The sequence below is a fragment of the Megascapheus bottae genome, chromosome 2 (genome assembly GCF_031878675.1).
Source record: "Megascapheus bottae isolate mThoBot1 chromosome 2, mThoBot2.hap1, whole genome shotgun sequence".
NCBI classification, from domain to species: Eukaryota; Metazoa; Chordata; class Mammalia; order Rodentia; family Geomyidae; genus Megascapheus; species Megascapheus bottae.
Window position 1 is genome coordinate 7,643,687 of NC_143510.1, and position 27,047 is coordinate 7,670,733.

Sequence of the window (27,047 nt, forward strand, 5' to 3'; positions counted from 1 at the left end):
TCATACCACACTCAAGTTTTAATTTCCTTCCAAGACAAATAAGGAAATTCAGTCCATTTCATGCCTTCAATACAGCCAATTAGTTTGTAATCCTTTATTTGGCCATACAAAAGAAGGAAAAGAGCTATTTTCCTGGTCCTTTCTTGAGGGAAAGCAAAAGAGGAAAAGCATAATATTTAAGGCTCAGAGCAAAGGTTTAAATTTTTCCACTAATATGCACACCCTTGCTGAGTCACCATCCTAATATACTCAGTGGCTCTCCTCGGTCCTATCTATCTAATACTTAGAATTTCATGCAAAACGGTGGGCAAAGCCAGGGACAATGGCTCACACCTGTAATCCTAGCTAATCCAATCTAATCCAGGAGGCTGAGCTCTGAGGATCAAGGTTCGATGCCACCCTAGGTAAGAAAGTCTGGGACTCTTATCTCTAATTAATCAGCAGAAAACTGGAAGCAGCACTGTGGCTCAAGTGGTAGAGCGCTAGCATTGAGATGAAGAGCTCCAGGATAGCAGCCAGTCCCAGAATTCAAGCTCCATGATGTAATAATAATAGTAATAATAATAATATCAATATATGTGGAGAAATGGGTTATATCACTGAAGTTATAATATGTGAAATAAAATGACAGTAACTTGAACCGGGGTATTTGTGTTTTTCCCCCCACCTCCACTCCCTGGGAATAGAAGGGAAGAGAGAGAAAAGGGGAAGGTGTAGGGAAGGAAGGAAGCACATACATGCAAAAAAAAAATTGCTTCTGCTAATAGAAAAAAAAAAAACATTCATTGGTTGCTTCTGTGAGTCAAATACATGCAATAGAGCCAGGTACTGGTGGGTCCCACCTGTAATCCTAGCTACTCAGGAGGCTGAGATAAGAGGACTGAGGTTGAAAGCCAGTTGTGGGGCAGGAAAGTCCAAGAGATTCTTATCTCCAATTAACCACCAGAAAACCAGAAGTAGAGCTGTGGCTAAAAGTGGTAGAGTGCTATCCTTGAGTAAAACAGGAAAGAAAGAAAGAAAGAAAGAAAGAAAGAAAGAAAGAAAGAAAGAAAGAAAGAAAGAGAGAGAGAAAGAGAGAAGAGAGAGAGAAAGAGGGAGAGGGAGAGAGAAAGAAAGAGGGAGAGAAAGAAAGAGGGAGGGAGGGAGGGAGGGAAGGGAGGAAGCGAAGGAAGGAGAAAGAAAGAAGGAAGGAAAGAGACAAAGAAACAAAGGAAAAGAAGGAAGGAAGGAAGGAAGGAAGGAAGGAAGGAAGGAAGGAAAGAAAGAAAGAAAGAAAGAAAGAAAGAAAGAAAAAGAAAGAAAGAAAAGCAGGCAGGCAGTGGATATCATGTTACTGTTAATATCTGCAAGGCTTTTAAAACAACAGTGGGAACAGATACTACTGCCTAACATACCATCATCATCCCTTTCCTATCAATTTAAGATTAATACCTTTATGTAGCAAGCATTACTTTACTTTGTAAATGATTTGTTTCAATCCCTTCTGTCAAAGAAAAAAAAGAGGGAAGGAAGGAAGGAAGAAAGGAAAGGAAGGAGGGAGGAAGGAAGGGAGGGAAAAGAAAGTTATTAGCAACAATGTGTGTCCCTAGGTCCTTTGAAATCTGACTGGAATAGTATTTTACAGGCAAGAAAAAGTTTGGGAGACTTAGTAAATTAACCTGTTCCAAGTGATAGTTAAAATGGTAGATGGAGGCCTTTTTGCTTATCAATATGTAACTTGAGTTTATTGATCAAATACTAGCTTGGAAGAAAGGTTGAAAAAATTCCACCACCGCTGACCCGTGAAAGCAAGTAAGCCTACTGTGGAAAGAAAATGACAATAATGAGGATAGCTGATTAAATGATAGGATGCATACAACAAAATGGAAGGGTGTTACCACAAATATATACTATAAACTTGTGCCCAAAATATTGATGATCAAAGAGAAGCTGGTATTTTACAAATATTGAAACATGACCCTTGTAGTCATCATAGATTTGCGTGGAAGGCGAGAGGGAGCTGGGATAGAGCCACAGCAGAAAGCAGCTACTGGGGCTTTCGGCTATTGGGGTAGCCAGGAGATTTTTCCCACGGCTGAAATTAATACATCTAGTATATGTTTTGATAACTCTTCTCTAAGGCCTCAAATAATAACATTTGTATAGAAATGTGACTACTGGGAGGATATTAGTTATCTAAATGGGAAGTAGTAGGAAACTTGTGAACAATTTACTATGGAATTTGGAAATTTGTTAACCAGGTTTGAAATGGGATTATAATACACAGTTATAGACCACAAATTACAAGATGTTCAGAGAGAAGAAAAGCTAATCTTGCCTGAGCCTCTAACAGGCAAACCAAGTTATATGGGGTTTTCGTTCATTCTGGCTTTTTGTGCCAGTACTGGGGGGATTGAATTTAAGGCCTTGGTGTTTCCCCTTAGGTTTTTTGTTGTTGCTGTTTTTGTTTTTGCCAGTCCTGGGGCTTGAAGTCAGGACCTGGGTGCTGTCCTTGAGTTTTCTCAAAGCTAGTACTATACCACTTAAGCCACAGTACAACTTTCGGCTTTTTCTGTTTATGTGGTACTGATAAATCAAACCCAGGGCTTTGTGCATACTAGACAAGCACTCTACTGTAAGGCCATACTCCAGTCTCTGCCACCACCCCCCCTTAGTTTTTTTACCCAAGGCTGATATTCTACCACTTGGGCCACATATCAATTTCCAGTTTTCTTTGCTGATTTGTCTGCCAGAGCTGGCTTGTGTTTTAGGAATTTCAACAAAAATCCTGAAAGACACAGAAGATACTATAGTTAAGTCAAGGATATGTACCTACTGCCAGGAAGTAAGAATTCAAGGGAAGCTTCCTTTAAAGAGGGATGCCAGTCATTGTGGTGGCCTGTGACCCCACTACTCAAGAGGTGAAAGGGAAAGAGGATGGCCTGGACTCCATAGGAAAATGGTAGAATGGTAAGTTGGTAGGTAGGTAGGTAGGTAAATGGATAGATAGATCAGATAGATAGGTCAGACTAAATGGATAGACAGATGATGATGGATAAAGTAGATAACAGATCCATACAAGATATAAAAGACAGACCACAAAAAAAGACATACAAAATAGATTAGATGGGAAGATAGATAAGATAGATTAGATTGATAAAATTGTTTTTGGTAGATATGTGATTGATAGATTTTAGATAAATGGCAGGTAGATTAGATACCTGACAGAATTGATAGAGAGGAAGGATTGGACAGACACATACCACAGATTAAATAGATGCGTAAGACCAATTTGAAAAATAAGCTGTATAAAATAGACGACAAGAAACAAAAGAACAGTACTTAGCCGTCCAGTGGTTGCTTGTACTTGTAATTCTAGCTGTTCCAAAGGCTAAGATCTGAAGATTATGGTTCTAAACTCTTATCTCCAGGCAAGAAAGTCTGTTTGACTTTTATCTCCAGTGAATGATCAAAAAATCCAGAAGTGAAGCTGGAGCTGTGGTTCAAGTGACAGAACAATAGACTTGAGTAGAAAAGTTCAGGGACTGTGCCTAGCCCCCCCCCGCCCCCCCCCCCCCAGTTCAAACCCCAGGTCCTGTACAAAAAAAAAAAAAAAGCACAGAAACTAGACAACTATGAAAAAGGGCTTTCCAGGAAGTAGTGTGTCTGACACAAGGTAAGGCAGTTTAGCTCAGCTGCAAAGATAAGTAGGTTGAAAGATAAAGTTACACAATGAAAAAAGTGATGTATCATAAAGTGACTCTGTGCCATGCCCTTAGCATGAAAGGAGTTATACTTTGCACTATATTAGTCAGATTAAAGTTGGAGATGTGTTGGGAGCCAGAGTGGAATCAAACTGTACCTTGATTTGCATCAGACAATGGCTTTATTGTCTTATTGTTTTCTGGCCTTATTCTGTTTAAATGACCTGAGAATTACCATATGAATGTAACACCTGGAAGTTCCCTGGGTCTGAAGGAGGGAAGAAGCTGGAGTGAAAAATAAACGCAGCAGTCTTTACCTGGACTGCGGACATCCCGGACCCTGTGTGTCTGTCTCTCTTCTATTTCTTCCTAGTCCTTGCCCCCTATTTCAGGAACCCCAATCTGCGAGCCCTGGTTTGCTGCCGGTTGGCCCCGGCAGAGATGAACTCAAGTCCTTGTAGTCACAGAAAGAGAAAGTGCCCTAAAATTTGAAAATTAAAGTCACTCTCTAGATTAATACCAACATGAATGAAATATAGTGGCAGAAATTAGCAAACAAGCCAGGTGTGGTAGTTCATACCTGTAATCTTAGCTACCTCAAGAGAGTGAGATCTGAGGATCACAGTTCAAAGCCAGCCTGAGCAATACACAACCATGAGGCTCTTGTCTCCAATTAATCACTAGAAAATGGGAAGTGGGGCTGTGGCTCTAGCTGAAGAGCTCAGGGACAACACCAAGGCCAGAGTTCAAGCCCATGACCCCCCCCCCCCAAAAAAAAATTAGCAAGCAACCTTAAGTTGCCAAAAAAGAAAATATGTGGCTGAGAGTTATACAAATCCAATCAAAACTGAGTAGAAGGAGGTGGTGGTTCCTACCTATAATCCTAGCTACTCAGGAGGCTGAGATCTGAGGATTTAAAGCCAGCCTGATCAGAAAAGTCAATGGGAGTCTTACCTCTAAATAAACAAACAAAAAAGCCAGAAAGGGCTCTATGGCTCAGATAGTAGAACAGCACCCTTGAACAAAAAAAAAGCTAAGGGACAGTGCCCAGACCTATGTTCAAGCCCCAATATAGACACAAAACAAAAGTGAATCTATGGGAAGGTACAGGAATTATGGGAAGTTTTGGGAGAGTATGAGGAATCCTGGAAGTTTTAAGTAGGCGAGCTATATAATCAAACCTAAGATTAAATCTATGATTAACACATCAGTGATAAAAGCTGGAGTTACGGGTAAATTCTAGATTTGTATAGACCACCAAGTAAACTAATACTTCCAGGGGCTTGGGTAAAAGGATTGTGAGTTAAAAGCCAGCCAAAACATGAGGAAAATGAAGAGGGGGAGGAGGAAGGAGGAGAACAGAAGAAGAGGCAGATGGGAGAATAAGGAGCAAGAGGAAGATGTTTTGGAAAGGGAGGGAGTAAGTTCAGCTCTGGGCAGTCAAGTCATGAATACACTAAGTCAGTGATATTTAGGAGACAATGATAGCTGAGACTCTATAGCAAATAAGTCTTGGTTCAGGAGACAAGTCTGAGCAAGACATAAAGATATAAATTTGGAAGCCATCTTTAGATGGCTAAAAAAGGTATCTTACCACATGAAGTTTCACACTCACACATACGCACACTAGGATTACAGGTGTGAGTCACTCATGCCTTGTGTACACAATGACTTTTAAAATAAGATGTTGGCAATTCAGCTCAATCTTAACATGGCACTGGTCTCGACATGTAGCACCTGGAACAGGTCTCAGAAGTACTTGACTTCTTTTAGCCACACAATATTTCTGTACTCACTCTAAGTCTTTCCCATCTCCAAGCTTCCTTCTCCTGTTCTAACCTTTCACTTTCATATGGCAAGTGCCCATAGCCCATAAACTTTTATTATTACCAGTAATGGTAATAAAGCTAACACAGCAGCTGCCAACCCCTGGCCTACAAATATTATTGGCATAATTCCAACTGGAGTTTACCATTAACTTTTGTGTTTGTGTGCCCCTATTGTGGCTTCAACTGTGGGTCTCACACTCTCACTCGCATTTTTGCTCCAAGCTAGCAATCTATCATTTTGAGTCACAGCTCCACTTCTGGTACTTTGCAGTTAATTGAAGAGTCTCTCCAACTCTTCTGCTGGGTGGCTTTGAACCAGGATCCTCAGATCTCAGTCTCCTAAGTGGTAAAACTATCTACGCTTTTATGTAGCCTTCTCTTTATACAACCAGCGTAGTATCTCTGGGCATTCATTAAAGTAAAGGCATTTACCACACTAGCTGCTCACAGTTGTAACCCTAGATAGTCAAGAGGCTGAGATCTGAGGATTGAGTATTGGCCAGCCTAGACAGCAAAGTTCTCCAATAAACTACACAGAAAAAGCCAGATGTAGTGTTGTGGCTTGTGGCAGGGTGCTAGCCTTGAGCCAAAGAAGCTCAAGGACAAAGCTCCAGGCCCTGAGTTCAGGTGCCAGGCTAGCACAGATGCACAAACACACACAGACAGACAGGCATTTAACTGGGTGCCTGTGGCTCACACCTGTAATCCTGACTACTTGGAAGCTAAGATCTGAGGATTGTGGTTTGAAGCCAGCTCATGCAGAAAAGTCTGAGACACATAAACCACACACACACACACACACACACACACACACACACACACACTCTCTCTCTCTCTCTCTCTCTCTCTCTCTCTCTCTCTCTCTCTCTCACTCTCTCTCTCTCTCTCACTCTCACACACACACACACACAAGCTGGATATAGAGTTGTGGCTCAAATGTAGAGCACTAGCCTTGAGCAAAGCAGCACAGCAAACACACCCCCAGGCCTTGAGTTTAACCCCAGGACCAGCACAAAAAAGAAAGAAGGGAGGGAGAGAGGGAAGAAACCAAAAGAAAGAAAGAAAGAGTAGCAGAGGAAGGAAGAAGAATCAAAAAAAAAGCCAAAGCAAAGAAAAAAACCTACAGCAAATAAAAAGGTTTATTTCTCCTATCCAGCCTTACATCTCAACAAGAAAGTAATGCAGGGCAGGGAGTTTGACCTAGTGGTAAGAGTGCTTGCCTAGCATGCATGAAGACCTGGTTTCGATTCCTTGGTACCACATACACAGAAAAAGCCAGAAATGGTGTCGTGTCTCAAGTGGTAGAGCTTTAGCCTTGAGAAAGCCTAAGGACAGTACCCAGGCCCTGAGTTCAGTCCCCAGTACTGGAAAATAAAAAGCAATGTAGGTGCATGTGGCTCTCTTACTGATCCAGTCATGAGAACATGGAGCCACTACTTTAAAGGATGACTTTGGAATCTTTATTAGAGCACCAACAGGCAGCAAAGAGACTCCTGCCACAAAGCCCTTCCACCCTGAATACAAGGAACACAGGGCTTTCATAGCCCCCAAACCGCACAAGAAGCATGGAATTAATCTTAACAAAGTAGAAAGCAAATCAGATGTGAACAATTAAAAAGCAGTGACCATTCAAATCTAACAAAGGTGTTAAATATAAATCAAATGTGGACACAATCAAGGGAAATCAAGAACCAATCATTTAAGGAGACTAAGACTTTCTGGAACTTACCAACTCAAAACACATTTGCAAATGAAAAATATCCTCTCTTATCAAGGTTTTTTTCTTAGACCCAGTCTTCTTTGGTCTCTTCTATTGTTACATGATCATGTTTTCCTGTAGCTTACTGATCTAAAAAACAAAACAAAACAAAACACCCTTACTTACTCCCCCAGTCTAAACTGAAACACAATCATCTAATGGAAAAGCTGTCTCTTACCCAATAGCTGCTGCTTCTCCTCACATATTCCTCTCACTGCTCCATCACTGTAATAGTGGTGCCTAGTTGGAATTTTTCCTTTAACTATGGTGAGTCTTTTTCCCCCCAAGTCCTGGGGCTTAACCTCAGAGCCTGAGCACTGTCCTTGGGCTTTCCCCAAGATTAGCACTCTAACACATGAGCCACAGCACTACTTCTGGCTTTCCTATGTATGTGGTACCAAAGAATTGAACCCAGGCCTTTGTGCATGCTAGGCAAGCACTGAACCACTAGGCCAAACTTCGGGCCCCTATGTGAGTCCCTCTGCAGGCAATTGTCAACCCATCTTCTGAGGGAGAACCAGGTCCTAATTCCACATGACCAGGTGCACACACCAGTAATTCATGGGGTGAAGGAACTGCCCTAGTTCTCAGCAAACACATCTACACCCACCTCCCCATGCATTATGTCCTTTGCTATCTTACCCAGGTGAGAACTTTATTATGTATTAAATGATTTAGCTTCTTCCTTGGTCTTCCCATTTCTCCTCTTGCTTTTCTTGAATGCTTTCCAGATACATTACTACCACTGTTACTTCCTGAAATAATAATTCTAATTAAACATACCAATCTCAGTAGTTGATGATCCAGAGAAAGAGAAAGATAAAAATAACAATAACAACAAAGTACCTAACAGGGCCAAGACAGAAATAACATTTCAGGTGCCAAAAAGACACACCCAGTCAGGCAAGGTGGCTCACGTCTATAATCCTAGCTACTCAGGAGGCTGAGATCTGAGGATCAAGGTACAAAGCCAGCCTAGGCCCCAGAGGACCTGAGACGCTTATCTCCAATTAACCTCTAGAAAAGGGAAAGTGGGGCTTGGCTCAATGGTAGGGCTATAGCCTAGAACTCAGGGACAATGCCCAGGCCTAAGGGTAGGACAGTAGCCTTGAGTTGAGGAGCTCAGGGACAGCACCCAGGCCCAGTTCAAGCTCCATGACCCACAAAAATAAAACAAAAAAAGATACACCCAACTTATTCCAATTCCTCTGCCCACTAGGCCCCTATTAAGTGGTATTTCTTTATCTTTTCTTTTTCTTTGTGTCAGTACTGAGGCTTGAACTCAGGATCTGGACCATTATCCCTAAGCCTTTTTGCTCAAGACTAGTATTCTACCACTTGCGCCTAAGCTCTACCTCAGTTTTGTTTTCCTTTGTTGATTAATTGGAGGTAAAGAACCTTATAATAGACTTTCCTGCCCAGACTGGCTTGGAACTTCCATCCTCAGCTATCAGCCACCTAAATAGCTGGAATTACAGGTGGGAGACTCTAGCAACCAGTAGTTTTTTTTTTTTTGTTTTTTTCCTGCCAGTCCTGGGCCTTGAGCTCAGCGCCTGAGCACTGTCCTTGGATTTTCTCAAGGCTAGAGCTCTGCTTGAGCCTCACCACCACTTACGGCTTTTTTCTATGTATGTGGAACTGAGGAATTGAACCCGGGTCTTCGTGCATGCTAGGCAAAGCACTCTACAGCTAGGCTAAACTCCCAGCCCCGCAACCAGTAGTTTTGCTTAGCTCTTTCACTCAAAGCTGGTACTCTACTACTTAAGCTTCATTTCCGTATCTGGATTTTTGCTAGTTAACTGGAGGTAAAACTCTTTCTAGCAATTCACACATCAGCCTCCCGAGTAGACAGGAATACAGGCTTAAATTCACTTTAAAAGTATTTCAACTCATAAAGGAAGCTTTCCTAATCTGCCCATCCAGATGCAATCTACCCTCACCGTACTCCAGTACTCATTTATTGATTTTGCTTCAGTTACTTGCACTCACAGATTATATCTCTTATACAATTGCATTTTACTAAATGAAAGGACAGTTAAATCTTAGTTGTCTCTTAGGCTTACTAAAGCTCTGACGGTTTGATACCTTTAGTATTAACCAACATTTTAAATGTCAGCAGGGAAGTAATTGAGATGTGGCTCAAGAAGTACAGCACAAGCCTTGATGAAAACAACTAAGGGTCAGTCCCAAGCCTGAGTACAAGCCCCAGTACCGGCCTGTACATATGCATGTGTGTGTGCACGCACACACATAGTTACCCAGGCATCAATAGCTAACACCACTAGTAATTCCAGCTACTCGTGAGGCTAAGATGTGAGGATTGCTGTTCAAAGCCAGCCAGATCAGGAACGTCCATGAGATGCTTATCTCCAATGAACCACCAAGAAACCACAAGTGTGGCTCAAGAGGTAGAGCCGAGTGCCAACCTTGAGCTAAAAGCCAAGTAAGAGTGTTATCAATGGGATGGATGTAACCAATGTAGTATTAAAATTGTCTCACTCCAGCCACACTAATAGAAAGTATCTGTCTAGCTACATAATAAACAACATACTGAGACAACCTCAACAAGATTTAAAAGATATTATCTAGGGCCAGGAGTTTGGTCTAGTGTTTGCCTAGCATGCACAAAGACCTAGGTTCGATTCCTCGGTATCAAGATACATAGAAAAAAGCTGGAAGTGGTGCTGTGGCTCAATTGGTAGAGTGCTAGCCTTGAGGAAAGCCCAAAGACAGAGCTCAGACCCTGAGTTCAAGCCCCGGGACTGGAAAAAAAAACCAAAAAAACAAAACAAAACAAAAAAAAAGTATCTAAATGAAATGGATCTGTAAAAACACAACAGTGAGCAACTCTCTAGTCCTAAAACTAAGCATCCAGCCCCTGCAAAACACAGGTACAAATACAGAGAAGTCAGAAAGAACATTTTGTAGTACATTTCTGTAATAAGAGCAAGTCAGTGGGTAAATGATAACCTAAATAAAAATGCTCATGTCTAGGCAGAGTGCCAGTGGCTCCTGTCTGTAATCCTCAGACACTATGCGGCTGAGATCTGAGATGGTGGGTCAAAAGCCAATCAGGCCCATAAAGTCTGAGAGATTATTATCTCCAATTCACCACTGGAAACTAGAAGTAGTGCTGTGGCTCAACGTGGTAGAGCACTAGTGTTGTACAAAAAAGGATAGTACCCAAGCCCCTCCGTTCAAGCCCCCAGGACCAGCACACACACAGACACAGACACACACACGCATGCACGCACGAAAAGCATAATATTGATGCTATCATAAACCACAGACAACTGACAAAGGTTGAGGCATGTTTGAACTTACATACCAATGTGAATGGTCAGATCACTAAATGTCCTAAATTCTCCTAAGTTTTTCTCTGAGATCTGTGCAGAGATAATCTAAGATGGAGGTAGGTAACCCAAGAGGTTTTCGATATAGAAAGTTTTTTGTTTTGCCAGTCCTGGGGCATGAATTTGGTGAGCACTTTCCTTGTGCTTTCCTCAAGGCTAGCACTCCTAGCACCTGAGCCACAGCACCACTTCCAGCTTTTTCTGTGTATATGGTACTGAGGAATCAAACCTGGGTCTTCGTGCATGCTAGGTAAGCACTAGGCCAAACTCCTGGCCCCTAGACAGAACTATTCTATGGAGGAAATGATAGGGGAAATGTTAGAAAATAGCAAGCATGGACTGTGAACATGGTCTAGTGATAGAATGCTTGCCTAGCATGCCAGAAGCCCTCCAAATAGAAGAGTGGCTAATTCACATAAAATGCCTGTGAGCCACAGGGGAGTATCTACAAACAACTTGTTTTATATATCCTGAGGCAGAGAGAAAAAGGCCAGTCAAATTCAAAGAGGTTTCCAGTTCCTTATACAATATGTATACACAGTAGAGAGTGTACTTCCAAGCATCTATTAAGAAAGCAAAGAAAGACTGAAGGAAAGCAGAGATTAAAAAAAACAAAACAAAACAAAAACAGACCTCCACTTACAGTGGAGGGAAGAAGCCCTATCCATTTTAAACATCATACCAAAAACAGGGTCTCAATTCATCAGTTCCCAGCCTGAAGTCATAAGCATGGCTGAAATAGTTTTCCCCAGATTTTAGCAGGAATGAGGCTAATTCTCAGGTCATTTCCAAGTCAGCTGCTTCTATGAAAACTTACCCAAGTAGGGAAATGATGCTCACACCTGTAATCCTAAACTACTCAGAAGGCTGAGATCAGACAATCCCAGATCAAAGCCAACCTGGGCAGAAAAGTCCTGAGACTCATGTCTAATTACAAAACTGAAAGGAGGAAGTAAAGGTGTGGCTCAAGTAGTACAGAGACCGTCTTGAGCAAAACAACTAAGCAAAAGTGTGAGGCTCGGAGTTCAAGCCAGATACTGGCACAGAAACTATTTCAGGTTCTGAAATACAAGTCTTCCTTCTGTCTTTCACCTAGCAAGGAGGGTCCCATCGCAACTTTGGATATGCCCCCACCTTCCAACCCCACTAGCCCACAAAACAAAAAGTTGCATAGGCAAACACAAAAGCCCGTGTTTTGAAAGTTGTTGGCTCTTTTGCTGTGGACCCGGCAACGTTTTAAAGGTGAACTGTCCCCTGCACGATGGATCTAACGTTTCCTTTACACGTATAAAACATCAAACCTGTTTTTCTAGAGACCAAAGCTGACCAAAAGTGGTGGGAGGATGGAAGGATGACAGGACGAGTGGGACGACAGCCACGCTGAAAGCCCTGCGTTCCAGCTGGGGAGTGGGGAGCAGCCTTTCTGGGATGAGGACTGCTGAGTTTCGTTCAGTAGGCGTGTGGTCTGTGTGTGCATGCGTGCTTGCGTCGGTACTGGGGCTTGAACTCGGGGCCTCCGCGCTGTCCCCACACCTAGTGCTCCACCTCGCCGGCCGCAGCTCTAGCTTTGCGGTGTTAACCGACGGGAAGCGTCTTCCAGATTCCCTGCCTGGGCTGGCTTTGAACCTCCACCTCCAGGACGGCTGGGTTACCATGAGAGGTCCCGGTGGTGAGCAGTGTCCAAGCCTGGTGAGCTCGGCAACGGGGCGCCCCCATTTTCCGGGGAGGGTCCGGGGCGGCCCTCACACCCGAGGAAGCCAAGCCCAGCTCTGTCCTTGAAGACGCCAGCTGGAGGCGCGGGGCGCATGGCGCAGCCCCAAGCCACCAGCGACTGTCAAGGAGGACCAGGGTGCCGGGGACCCACAGGGGTCCCTTACTAGTTTTGGCTGCCTCTGTCACTGATGTGTTTATTATTTACAGTCTTCACTACTATCTCAATGTGAACTCCATGAGGACAAAAATCATACAGAGCAGACATTATTCAAAAATTTAGAAAATCTACACATCATAGAGATTTTATGTAACATTCTCTGCATAAATTAAGATTCTCTAAATCTTTGTTAAAGATGTGGTCTGTCTGTGCACATTAATTTCCACAATGCAGGGTTTTGTTTTGTTTTGTTTTCAAGATTTTTTTTTAGTTCACAATTGAGAATCCACACCTCTCTTCTGTGCATGCTGGAAAAAAAAAGATCTGAAAAAAAAAAGCTTTTGGACTATTCTTCAATGGTCTTCTCTCCAAATCAATATCTTTTGTGTGTGTGTGTGTGTGTGTGTGTGTATGTGTGTTTGTGTGTGTGTGAGTGTGTGAGTGTCAGTTGTGGGGCTTGAACTCTGGACCTGGGCACTGGCCCTCAGCTATTCAACTCAAGGTGAGTGCTCTAGCACTAAATCCACAGCACCACTTCCAGTTTTCTGGTGGTTAATTAGAGATAAGAGTCTCATGGACTTTCCTGCCCAAGCTGGCTTTGAACTGTGATCCTCAGATCTCAGCCTCCTGAGTAGTTAATCTTAAAGGTATGAGCCACTAGCACCTGGCAATTTCAAAGTTTTACATGCAGAAGCAGCCTAGCAACCTATAGTGACATCCCTCTGTAAGAGGAAATAAAACTAATATCTGACTTTCACAGATAATCCATTTGCCTTCAATTTTCCAAAAGCCATTGACTTTCTGTGTGTATGTGCTGGTTCTAGGGTTTGAACTCAGGGTCTGGGCACATCCCCGAGCTTCTTTTGCACAAGTCTAGCACTCTACCACTTGAGTCACAGCTCTGCTTCCATAATTTTTGAATCTTGATTCATAATTAATTCTTGATTTCAAATTGTATTTATTTGATTAGCAGTGCTATTGAGTATGTTTAATCTGCCTATACAATTTCATGACTAAGAGGGACAGTTTCTTTGCCTTTTCAGAAGAGTTGAGTGATAGTTTCAAGAATGGGACTGGGAATAAGATTTCTTCCCTAGTATGCTTAAGGCTCTAGGTTTGAGTCCTCATTACCCTATAAACAAAAAAATTAAATAAAGCATTAAAATTTGTCCTAATTACCAAGAAAAAACAAAGTATTTTTTTTGCCAGTCCTGTGGCATAAACTCAGGGCCTGAGCACTGTCCCCGAGATTTCTCAAGGCTCGTGCTCTTCCACTTGAGCCACAGCACCATTTCTGGCTTTTCCTGTGTATGTGGAACTGAAGAATTGAAGCCAGAGCTTCATGCATGCTAGATAAGCACTCTACCACTAGGCCACATTACTGGCCCAAAACTGATTTTTTAGATTATGGCAGCAAAGCTGGGCATTGGTGGCTTATCCCTGTAATCCTAGCTACTCAGGAGGCTGAGATTTGAGGATCTTGATTGAGAGCCAGCACAAGCAGAAAAGTCTATGAGACTCTTATCTCCAGTTTATCACCGAAAAACCAGAAGTGATACTGTGGCTCAAGTGGTAGAATGCTAGCCTTGAGTAGAAGGAGTTTAGCAACAGTACTCAGGCTCAGAGTTCACATCCCACGACAGACAAAACAAAAACAAAACATGAAGGCAACATGAAGAAGATCCTATAGGATCAAGAGCAAGAATAAAGGAGAGTCTCTGGGAGACTTAGATTCACTGGTTTTTTTTGGGGGGGGGGTTGTTTGTTTTGTTTTTTGTTTTTTTGTGAGTTGTAGGGCTTGGACTCTGGACCTGGGCACTGCCCTTTGCTTTTTAGCTCAAATCTAGTACTCTACCACTTGAGCCACAGCACCACTTCAATTTTCTGGTGGTTAATTGGAGATATAAATCTCAGGGACTTTCGTGCCAGGCTGGCTTTGAACCATGATCCTCAGATCTCAGCCTCCTGATTAGCTGGTTTATAGGCATGAACCATCAGCACCTGACATAGAGTCACTTTTTTATTCTTCCTTCCTTCTTATCTTCCTTCTTTCCATCCTTTCTTCCTCCCCTTTTTCTTTTTCTTTCTTTTATGTAGTAGGATTTTAACTTTGTTTCTCATGCTTATTTCACTTGAGCCCCACTTCCAAGTCAGTTTTGTTTTAGTTCATGTTTCCAATAGGGTCTTCCACTTTGTGCTTGGTGCTAACTGTACACTGTGATCTTCCTACCACTTCCCTAAGCTTTGCTCATGTCACAGTCAGGAACCATAATGTCTCCATTTATTTTTTGCCAGTCCTGGGGCTTGAACTCAGGGCTTGAGCACTGTCCTTGGGTTTTCTGAAGTCTCAAGGTCTACCACTTGAGACACAGCACCACTTCTAGCTTTTTCTATGTTTGTGGGATGAAAGAAGCAAACATGGGTCTTTGTGCATGCTAGGCAAGCACCCTACCATTAGGCCATGTGCCCAGCCCTCAATTTATTTTTGAAATAGAATCTTGCTAACTTTTTTTTAACCTGGGTCAGCCTCCAATTCTTACACAGTAGGGAAAAACTCCCCTCCAATTATTCCCGGCCATATTCTTCAAAATTATCTACTTCAGGTTTTGCAATAAAATCAAATGACAATATTGAATCGCTCTAAAATAATTCTAATACTACTTCTCTACAAAGAGCCTCAAATTTGCAAATAAACTATTCCCATCATGAAGTTCTCAGGAGTAACTTAAGGTTCAAAAATAAAATAAATGTTGTCAGCTAAGGTCCACAGATATTAAAAATGGAAAGAAACTGAAGTCAGAAGTCCAATTTCCTTGGCCTTGCAAAATAAAGTTCAAATGAATTAGATACTGAGTTCTCCTTACTCAGATTTAATTCTGTTCAGAGATAGAGGTACATTTTAAATCTTTTGATGAAATGGGATCTTTGAGGAACAGCAGCTAGGTTAAGACAGGAATAAGCCTCTGAAGTTACATCCATTTACTGTTGCATCTCTGCAATCTGTGTCTAGAAAAGGCTTACTTTTCCAGAAGGAAGTTAATAGGAATGAAGAGATTACTACAGCAGCTACCCATATACATGAAATTTAGAAAATAAATTATTCTTTAGATTCTAAAATTGTAATCACATCATACATTGCACTATCAAAAAAAAACAAACACAAAACTCTAATACCTGGACATATTCATGAACAAAGCACAGTCTTGGTGAGTTAAAGTATTTAAGGGCAAAAAACACCCACATCTGTCCAGAATTTGTTGTAGTGATAAATGTAGCATAACTAAAGAAAAGGTAGATATTCATTTTTTCTCCAGAAAAAATGGCATTCAGGCATTCAGGAGGCTAGCACCTAAGTTTGGAATCAATGTATGCAGGAGATTGTTGTTCCCAAATACCCCCACAAAAGAATTGGAGGCATGGTTCAAGCAGTAGAGCACCAGCCTTGAGCAAAAAGGCCAAGTGAGAGCCCAAGGCCATGAGTTCAATCCCCATTACTGGCAGAAAATGAATGAAGGAAGGAGAGAGGAGAGAGGAGGAGTGTGGAGGGGGAGGGGAGAGAAGGGGTGGTGGTTCATGCTTACCTTCCTAGCTACTCAGGTGGCTGAGATCTGAAGATCAAGGTTCAAAGCCAGCTCAGGCACTAAAGAATTAACCTCTAGAAAACCAGAAGTGGTGTTGTGGCTCAAGGGGTAGGATGGTAGCCTTGAGCTGAAGAGCTCTGGGACAGAGCCCAGAGTTCAAGTCCCAGGTCCAGCTTGGGACACACACACACACACACACACACACACATACACACACACACACTCCTTATAAAAATAACCCCCATACACCAATCTCAAACTTTTTAATAATGATAGATCTATATTTTTATAATGAAATCGAAGTTATTCAAGATGAAGTCTACATTTAGCATTCTAATCAGATAAGCACTTATCATATTTAGCATTGAAATGATACTAACTATTAAACATTTTAGAATGCGGGGAATCTTGTGCCATTTATATTGTGAAGAACACAATTTTCAGATTACAGTTATTGTGGAGATGACATGAAGAGATGGAGATATATTGCATAATACGCTTGAGTCCCATTTTCTTGAAAAACCATCCAGCTGACTCATAAAACTCCAAGTTCGAGTACATATTATGAATCTTTCACAGGAAACAAAAAACCGTGACCCTGCCAGAGGGAGATAAGCTTGCTATGTTCCCATAATGAATAGGACCTGGGATCAAAATTCAAGTTGCTCTGATTCTCAAGTTGATAGTCTTCACTTTAGGCTGCATATTCTCATGCTTGAACTTGTATCTCTAATTGACAGTGTTGTTGTGTATTCCCAAGCCAGCAGGGATGGTTGATAGTGTCATGAATTGTGAGCTGATGTCCAGAGAGCTTCCAGTTATCCACAGCCTGTGTGAGTGTGTCCTGGGTCCTTAAGGTCTGTGTTAAGTGAAGTCTCTGTCGTAGCATGGTACCGACCTGACGCTGGCATTCACTGGCTGGTACTCAGGAATGGCAGTTCTTGCTGAGGTTGCCTGGTTGGCTTCTTCTTTGGAAATGAACTGTGACATTGCTCTGTTTACTTCCTAAGTAATCAATTCAGAGATTTGGAAATGGGTGTGACTAGTATTGAAGTGGATAACTCTAGTCTTAGAAATTAGTAAGAATGGATTAATAGTTATTTTTTAAACGTCTTTGTGGGGTTTTCTTTTGTCCCTTTGAAAAACCTACAAATTCCATTGCTCAAGGCATTTGATTTCATTGTCACTTGCAAACATCTTGCTGTCCCCATCTGCATCCAATAAGAAATGACATGAAGGCATCAAATGACTGCCAATCATTGTTTGTCAGTAAGAACCATGACAGTTGAACACAGAATAACAAGTTACTTCAATACAGTTGAAGTATTCCAGAGAGATCAAAAGCTTTCAATGGATTTTATTAAAATTGAAAAGAAAAAATGACACTTTTCCCAATTATTAATGTCTGCAAATATACTGTATCCCCTAACAAATATGCACATTACATCCTATGGCCCCATGGTATAAAATAAGGGCTTGAAAAGTTTTTTTTATCTCAAATATGTAAGTATTCTCTCACTTAAATAAAAACGAGGGACAAAGACATTTATGGAGAGATAATGCGGCCTATCTTTTTAATCTTTTACTAAACATTATCTTTAAGTAGTTGTACAGAGAAACTTTATGTCAACATGTCAGTTTATGAGAATAGTGAATCTTGATCAATGTCCCTTTAAGGTAAATTAGAACACTGGTTCTGAAGACCTTGCAATGGCAGATATGAAGAGAGGAGTCTCATTACCACTGATGTACTATTGTCAACAGAGGATGAGGATGTTTTCTAGTGGGTGTTTTGTATTTTGTGTCTGGTTTGTTTGTTTGTTGGCAGTACTTGGAATAAAACCCAGACATTCTGTATGCTAACCAAGTGTTCTAACACTTGAATCTCAAAGCTCAACCCTTTTATTTTGATGCTTTGCTTGTTTGATGCCAGGCCTGAGTCTTGAACTTGGGGTCTGCATGCTGTCCCTGAACTCTTTTGCTGCAGACTAGCACTCTACCACCTGAGCCACAGCGCCAATTCTGCCTTTTTTCTGGTTAGTTGGAGCTCACAGTTTCACAGATTTTCCTGTCCAGACTGACTTCCCAATTCTCAGCACTCAGTCACCTGAATAGCAAGGTTTACAGGAACGAGTCACCAGTGCCTACCCTGTATTTTATTTTTGACACAGCATTTCACTACCTTTTCTCTGGTTAGTATCAAACTCTGTCCTTTTGTCTCTGTCTCCCAAATACTGATATTGCGAGTAGCCTGTCTCCTTTCAGAATTCTTCTTTTCTTCACCCCTCTTTGGTTTGTTTGGGGGGTTTTAGTATTGATTTTTCCAAATTGATTTAAAAGGTTAGGCTCTGCAGTTGAGAATTCAATTATTTCATTCTTCAGACCTGTAATATCTATTAGCAGCATTGCCACCACCATTGTCTTCTCCATAAATGCCCTCTTTCATTCCAAAGTCTTGTGTTTGTGATTTGTGTTTTCTAGGAGGCCTGGGGTGGACATGTCTCTTCATTTTTCCCTTCTCTTTCAGACCCTACAACAATAGCTGCTTTGTTTTAATAATCAAGATCTACCACTAAAAAGCTCGCTCATATACATGAGGAAAGGAAGACTTCCTTTCTGGATGGTTTCTGAATATATCATCATATCATCTGTAAATAGGGGGGCCTCTAGAAGCAGCAAGACCTGTGCTAACTCAAACCTAGAAAGCACCTGGGTAGCCCTGCCCCTCTTACCCAAACTAGTTTGAAGCATCAATTAATCTGATAGATCCTGCAGTTTCCCGTTCCATTCAACACCTCAAGTCTCTTTGAGGTAACATGTAGTCTTATTTGTTTATTCATTTAAAAAATTTTTTGACAGTATTGGGGCTTGAACATATTACTTTGAGCCTGCTAGGCAGATGCTCTATAACTTGAGCCATGTTCTAGTTATGTTTGAGACAAGTTCCCATTTTTTTCCTTAAACCAGCCTACATTATGATCATGGAGCCCAGAACTAACTCAACGAGGGAGATGTTTCTCCTACTGCCAATCTCCCATGCTACCCAGAGAAAGTCCCATTTTTTTTAAAAGTCCCAAAGATAGATTTTTTTTCCGTTCCCCTTCTCTTTTTTGCCCGGCCTGGGGCATGAACTCAGGGCCTGGGCATTGTCCTTGAGTTTTCTCAAGGCTAGTGCTCTGCCACTTGAGCCATTGCACCACTTTAGGTTTTTTTTCTGTGTATGTAATATCAAGGAATTGAACCCAGGGCTTTGTGCATTCTAGGCAAGCACCGTACCACTAGACCACACTCCTGGCCCCAAGATAGAATTTTAATATGATCTTATGACACCACCCCTGAAGCAATATAAACAAGCATGGGATAGAAATACCTGCACACCCACTTATCATTCGTTTTGCGCATTGTGCTTGAGAGACATTGCTGTCGGTTCATTGAAATCAGTAAAATAAGATGTGATACCATATAAACATGTGGACATTTTCGTATTTTAACTTAAAACACAACAAATATGTTTGTTTGGGCTCAGTTCTGGCAAGTGGATTCTCTAATTGGACTCCTTTGTTCTCTTTGTCAGAAATCACAAACCCGAAGCCCATTCCTGACACTTTCATCTTGGCTCTGATACCATGATTTGGGCCCAGAAATGTGCATGGGACTCTGTCCTGCAGAGGCAGAATGGAAGTGTCGGAAACAGGTGACGTGTTCCTGATGTCTGGAGCTTTGGGGAGAGAATGTATCTCCTCGTATTTTTGTAGCCTCTGGAGTCTGCTTCTGTTCCTTGTCTCCATCCGCCTCTCTGTTCCTCTCTTCAGAACTATCCATGTTATATATCTGTAATCCTAGCTGTTCAGGAGGTTATATTCTAAGGATCACGGTTCAAAGCTAGCTAGGGTAAGAAAGCTCATCATGAGACTCATATCTCCAATTAAATACCAATAAAACAAGAAGTTGAGCTGTGGCTCAAATGGTGGAGCACTGGAGCAAAAAAGCTCAGGGAAAGCGCCCAGTCCCAGAGTTCAAACCCCAAGATTGGCGTCGTACACACACACCATCCGTGTTCCATCTCCCTGGCCATGTTTGTACAGTCACATTGCCCTCTTTCCATAGTTGAGAGAAGAGGCTTTTCCTTCTTGAGGACCCCGTGATGACGTCACACCCTCCCCCCACCCCAAGTCACGCAGAGTATTCCTAATCACACCCGCAGAGTATTGTATGGCAAGTAATAAAACACACCTGTAATTTCCAAAGACATCTTCGTCAGGGAGAGTGTTGTTGTGTTTTCTGGAGCCCCAGGTCTTTCCTATGAGCCCCCAAATTTATATCTATTGGATAAACTTAGATTGACTCCATCTTAAATTCTCAGCAAAGTAGTGCATTAATCTAAAAATCTCCTCATCCCAGATCATCCAATGATCATTATTTCTTTGTTCTTTTTGCTTTTCTTTTCTTTCTTTTTTTCTGTTTTCTTTTTATTCTGGCCAGTCCTGGGGCTTCTTCCCCCCATTTGAGTTATTTTCTGTCTTTAATTGAAATAAGTTGCAATGAAAAATTTGTAATGAGGCACATTGTGTTGTGAATGGGTGTTGGCTTCCATGTGCCCAGGTGACAACTGGGCATTAACAAAGGAGCCATGGACTGAGCGCTAGTGGTCCCACCTGTAACCCTATCTTCTCAAGAGGCAGAGATCTGAGTAATGCAGTTCGAAGCCAGCCTGAAAAATCTGTGAGACCACCAGAAAACTGGAAATGGTACTGTGGCTTAAGTGGTAGGATGCTGGCTTGAGTAAAAGAAGCTCGGAAACAGCTCCTAGACCCAGAGTTCAACTCTAGGACTGCCCTCCCCATCACCCCCAAAAGAAAGGTAGCCTTGGAAAATACTGAAAACTCAGTAAATTCAATATTTATTTAAAAAAATTTAAACAGTCAAACTGAGTTGTGGCTAAGGGACAGAGGGCCAGCTATGAGCAAAACAACTTAAAGAAAATGCCAGGCTCTGAGTTCAAGCCCTACAAGTACTACACACATACACACACACACTCACAATCAAAACACAGATTAAAATTAATTGGTTCCCCATGCTTATTCTTTTTTTCTTTGCCAATCCTGGGCTTGAGCTCAGGGCCTGAGCACTGTCCTTGGACTTTCTCAAGGATAGAGCTCTTCCACTTCTGGCTTTTTTCTATGTATGTGGTACTGAGGAATCAAACCCCGGTCTTCATGCATTGTAGGCAAGCACTCTACCTCTAGGCCAAACTCTCAGCTTCCTTTGCTTATTCTAAAATGCTTTAAGTATAATCATTAGTAAGTACTTTCAAAGGGAACTGGAATGGCAGCTTGATCTGGTGCAATGGAAATATTTTGATGAGATTGTTCCATTACCTCTGAATTTCCTCACTGCAGTTATTCAGTAAGTTTGAATGAGTTTTTAAAGAAATTTTTATTGTGGTAATGTATAGAAGGGTTACGGTTACACAGTGAGTTGTTTTGTTACCTTCTTTCAAAGATGCAATATATTTTTGTATTCTTCAGCCCCTAATATCTTCTTTTCCTACTTCAGAATCCTCTCAGAATTATAAACAAAAGTGTGGAATGCCTGCCAAATTCATATATGATGCTGTCCTGGGCCTCTCTATAGCATTCCAATTTAGTATATATGCTGTCTATGTGAAAAGTTCTTCTCTTCTTTTCATCCTCTTCCTCCTCTTCCTTCTCTTCCTTTTTCTCTTTCTCTTCTTCCCTAACCCTAGGGTTATAGGTTTGAGCCACCAGGCTGGACTCTTTGCCATTTTTTTGTTTTTTAAATCATCTTTCTGTTTTCTTTTTCTGCTTATTACATGTTTAGAATTTATACCTGACTATGTGTTGTTGTACTGCAGCTGCTGTTGTTGTCATTGTTGCTGCAGGTCTTAGGTTTGTATTAACTCAAGGCCTGGCCTTGAACTCCCATATCTGAGCAGTTTTTGCTCAAATCTAATACTCTACCATTTGTGCCTGGTGCAGGTGTCTTGCACCTGTAATCCCAGCTACTCAGGAGGCTAATGACGATCATGGTTCAAAGCTAGCCTCAGCAAGAAAGTCTGTGAGATTCTTCTCTCTAACTAAGAACCCAAAAAGCCACAAGCAGAGCTGCAGCTCAAGTGCTAGTGCACTGGCCTTGAGTCAAAGAAGCTCAGGGACAGAGCCTAAGCCCTGAGCTCAAAGACTGGCAAGCACACACAGACATACAGATAGAATTATTGAATTACTATAGATAGTACAAGAAAAAAATGATGGTTCCTACTTGCTATGTACACTAAATACAAGCATAGCCACTCAAGCAGCTAGAGTTAGTTTTAGAGTTAGTTGGTTCATTTTGTGGTTATGTCTCAGCTTATACCTAATCTGACCTGAACTGTAATATTCCTATGTATACTTTCCTGTGCACGCCACTGCATAACCATGTCACCCTGAGAACTTGGGGTGACAGGCCTGTGCCATCACATCCAGCTATTGGTGTGCATGGAGACTCACCTGTATGCCCAGGCTGGCTTTGAACCATGAATATCAGTGTTCTCCTTCTCCCAAACAGCTAAGATTATAGGCTTGAGCCACTGCAGCTGGAAAAATGATGAGAACAATGATGAAGATGATGATTTTAATAATACTTACCTTGCTGACATTTGGGAGCCCTGTTTAATTGTAAAGGTAAAAAACTGGCAGAAAAAGCATAGTGTTTTGTTTTGTTTTGCACAAGGTTGGCTCTCTACCATTTGAGCCATAGCTCCACTTTAGGCTTTTTGGTGGTTAATTGGAGATTTAAAAAAAATGCCTCACAAACATGTCTTCTGGCTTTGAACTGTGATCCTCAGATCTCAGCCTCCTGAGTAGCTAGGATTACAGGTGTAAGCCACCAAAAAAAAAAAGGAGTGAGCCACCTAGAAAAAACATCTGGGACAGAAGTTCTGCATCAAAGTTTGGGGTACCCTAAAGTGATCATTTTGAACCACTATTTTTTTTCAGCTCTCCTTTTCCTAGTTCTCATTTTGGACTAGATCATCTGTCCTAATAATGAGTTCCATCCCACCATCTCCCTCCAATGAAAACCTGCACACTCATGTCCACACACACTTAATTCTTTGGAGTATCTTTTGAACTTTGATATGACTTAAGCAAAAACCCTGAAGAAACTAAGCTAAACCCTTCCACCCCTTGCTCTCAGCCTGCTAAGCCCATTTTCTTGATGCACTTCTCACTGATCTTAACTGATGTGTTTGGATGATCAAATATACTTATGCTTTAATCCTAAGGTAAAGAAAATTAACCAGAGATTCTTCCATGTAGAAATTGGGGTCAGTGGACCAGGAAAGGGAATATTCAAATTATTCAGGAACTTGTGTACAAGTGTAACAACAAGAATGTTTGATAGGAGTCAGATGAAAATAATTTCATTTTTACTACTAGGAATGAACATTTTAAGGGAAATAATTATACATACATACATACATACGTATGTATGTATGTATGTATGTATGTATGTATGTATGTATGTATGTATGTATGTATTTGCTGGTCCTAGGGCTTAAACTCAGGACCTGGGCACTATCCCCAAGCTTCTTTTGTTTTTTTGGTGATTAATTTGAGTTAAGTCTCATGGACTTTCCTACCCAAGGTGGCTTCTAACTGCAATCCTCAGATCTCAGCCTCCTGAGCAGCAAGGATTACAGGTGTGAGTCACAGGCACCCAGATGAAATTCTGAATTTACGGGGAGAGAGTTTGGGGAACTGTGTGTCTGTTTGCTGGTTTACCTCCCTATTTATTTCTCTTTTCTGAAGACTAGAGCCCTTCAGCTTTAAGTAAGTAACCCTGGCCCCAGAGCGCTTTATTTCATGATGGATTTTGCTATATCACAGCACTTACTTTCTTTTCAGTGTTCTAATTATTTTTAATGCATGTTAACCCTTATTTTTTTATCTTTCCCTGGGAAAATCCAATGAATAAATGCTTGTTGGTACTAAAAAATGGATTAAAAAACCTGCCAGAGTAGCAGGGCAAAAAGTAGCCAGCCCAGGTAATAAAGTGAGACTCTTATCTCCAATTAACCACCAGAAAACTGGAAGTGGAGCGGTGACTGAAGTGATAGAGCTCCAGCCTTGAACTGAAGAGCTCAGGATCAGCGCCCAGGCCCAGAATTTCAAGCCCCATGACCCACCAAAAAAAAAAAATCTTCCAGAGTTCATAGAGTAATTGGAGATTGGATAAAATGGCTACCGTGGCTTATGTGAGAAAGGCAAAAGTGAACAAACCTAGATCTTAGCGGAGAGAATTTGGGTAAAATAGTAGTAACCAGAGGTTACTTTTTATTTATTATTACAGAGGCCATGGTGTAGAAGCCTTGAACCCTTTTAGGGACAGCAATGTATATAAAACATAGAAGAAATACTTTCATAGTAAAGCCAAATGTCCTTCAAACATGTGCTCTGTCCTGATCAATTCTTGGGGATGTCAAAAATTCTTTTTTGACTTGGGAATTGAACAAACAGCAGGATTTTTTTGTGGAAGATGATTTCCATGTGAGATTAACAGAAAGTTAAATAAAACACCCAGGTTCCTTTCATGACTGTGATTCTAACAATATTAAGGCAATATTTTTCCAGTTCCCTGACAGTTCTCTCCCTCGATTTTATGAAATTGCAAGCCTTATTTCATGATTCTTTGATATGCTCTATTCAGTATCCAGAATCTTTGTCAAAGCAGCAAAACCAGAGAGTTCTTCTTGACCACAAATATTTCCTTTTTCTGAACAGAAATGTACTTACAAAACTAAACACCAAACACGTAGATGTACATGCAGAACTGAATATTTATGAGGCTTATTTTAGCCGAACTCAGAACAGATTGTTCCTACAATTTAATTCTCAGGAAAAGGTTTTTACTTAAAAGACAAATGATGAAGACTCCGTGAGCTGAACGACCATATCCGGGTTCCCGCCTTGGCGCCTCAGCCCTGCTCATTCAGTCCGGCTGGGGGTGGTGTGATTCCCACCGAGATGGCAGCTGTGGGGCGGTAGGCTCGTTCGGTTCCTCTCCACTGGGACCAGGTTCGGCTTACTCTAGCGGCCCCCTGACCCACGCGCTGGCGTCGGGCAGTGGCGGTGCCGCAGCGGGCGACGACGAGGACGGGCAGAACCTTTGGTCCTGCATCCTCAGCGAGGTCTGCACGCGCTCGGGCTCCAAGCTCCCGGGGGGAAAGAACGTGCTTCTGCTGGGTGAAGATGGAGCTGGAAAACCAAGCTTAATAAGAAAAATTCAGGGACTAGAAGAATACAGGAAAGGAGGAGGACTGGAATATTTGTACTGACATGTGCACGATGAAGGTGGGGACGATCAAACAAGATGTCATGTGTGGATCTTAGATGGAGACCTGTATCACAAAGGGCTCCTTACATGTCCACTGGATGCCATTTCTCTAAAGGACACTCTGGTTATGCTGGTCGTCGATGTGTCAACGCCGTGGACTGCTTTGGATTCTTTACAGAAATGGGCACGTGTTGTGAGAGAGCACGTTGATAAGTTGAACATTCCTCCTGAAGAGATGAAAGAAATGGAACAAAAGTTGATTAGAGACTTTCAGGAATACGCAGAACCAGGAGAAGACTTTCCAGCTTCTCCTCAGAGAAGAAACACTGCAGCACAGGAAGACAGAGATGACAGCATCGTTTTACCTCTGGGTGCGGACACACTTACACATAACCTGGGCATTCCGGTGCTAGTCGTTTGCACCAAGTGTGATGCCATTAGTATATTGGAGAAAGAACATGACTACAGAGATGAACATTTTGATTTTATCCAGTCACACATCCGGAAGTTTTGTGTACAATATGGCGCAGCACTTATTTACACTTCAGTAAAAGAAAACAAAAATATAGACTTAGTGTATAAATACATTGTTCAAAAACTCTATGGATTTCCCTATAAGATTCCTGCTGTTGTTGTGGAAAAGGATGCAGTATTTATTCCAGCAGGGTGGGATAATGATAAGAAAATAGGAATATTACATGAGAATTTTCAAACACTGAAAGTAGAAGATAATTTTGAAGACATTATAACTAAACCACCTGTCCAAAAGTTTGTACATGAGAAAGAAATTATGGCAGAAGATGACCAAGTGTTTCTTATGAAGTTACAGTCTCTTTTAGCAAAGCAGCCACCAACTACAGCTGGAAGGCCTGTGGATGCATCACCAAGAGTCCCTGGAGGCTCCCCTCGGACACCAAACAGATCTGTGTCATCCAATGTTGCCAGTGTGTCACCTATCCCTGCTGGCTCAAAAAAAATTGATCCAAATATGAAAGCTGGAGCTACCAGTGAGGGTGTTCTGGCGAACTTCTTCAACAGTCTGCTGAGTAAAAAGACTGGCTCTCCTGGGGGCCCTGGTGTTGGTGGTGGAAGTCCTGGGGCTGGAGGTGGAAGCAGCGCTCTTCCACCATCTGCCAAAAAGTCAGGCCAGAAGCCTGTCTTATCAGACGTTCACGCGGAACTAGACAGAATTACACGGAAACCAGTTCCAGTTTCTCCCACATCACCCACATCTCCTACAGAAGGAGAAGCTTCTTGAAGATACCAAATAAAGCCATGTACTCAGTTTTCTGGGATAATGTAAACTTGCCTCTGCCTTTTCTTTAAAGGTGGAATTAGGGAGCTGGAGTGCTTTACAGACAATTAAGTTTATGTCTCTCTTTTTTTTTGTGGCTACTCATTTTTGTAAAAAGGAGCTATACAAAGAAATCTTATTCTGCATTATGTGGAATTATTATTTGCATTGCCATTTTGCATAAGGAAATAATTTGGGATTTTGAAAATGTCCGAATTTATAGACCTAAAATAGAACCATGTGATCATATTCTAAAGGTTATATAAACCATACACAGGGGCTTGGGAAGGGCAGAAAATACATAGTTTGGGCATTTGACTGACTTGGAAGTCCAAACTTGTT

General features: G+C 41.7%; 1 protein-coding gene and 1 pseudogene across 1 annotated transcript in view; one reads left to right on the forward strand and one right to left on the reverse strand.

Annotated features, from left to right (window-relative positions):
* The window catches only part of LOC150066334 (serine/threonine-protein kinase 38-like), a 56,082-nt gene extending 52,718 nt beyond the window's left edge, over positions 1–3,364 (reverse strand). Inside the window, 1 exon segment of the mRNA XM_090320027.1 lies at positions 3,322–3,364. The gene's annotated coding sequence lies outside the window, so the exon portion shown is untranslated.
* Positions 3,365–16,844: 13,480 nt separating this feature from the next.
* Positions 16,845–26,793, forward strand: LOC150066335 (cytoplasmic dynein 1 light intermediate chain 1 pseudogene; annotated as a pseudogene).
* The last annotated feature ends 254 nt before the right edge of the window (positions 26,794–27,047 follow it).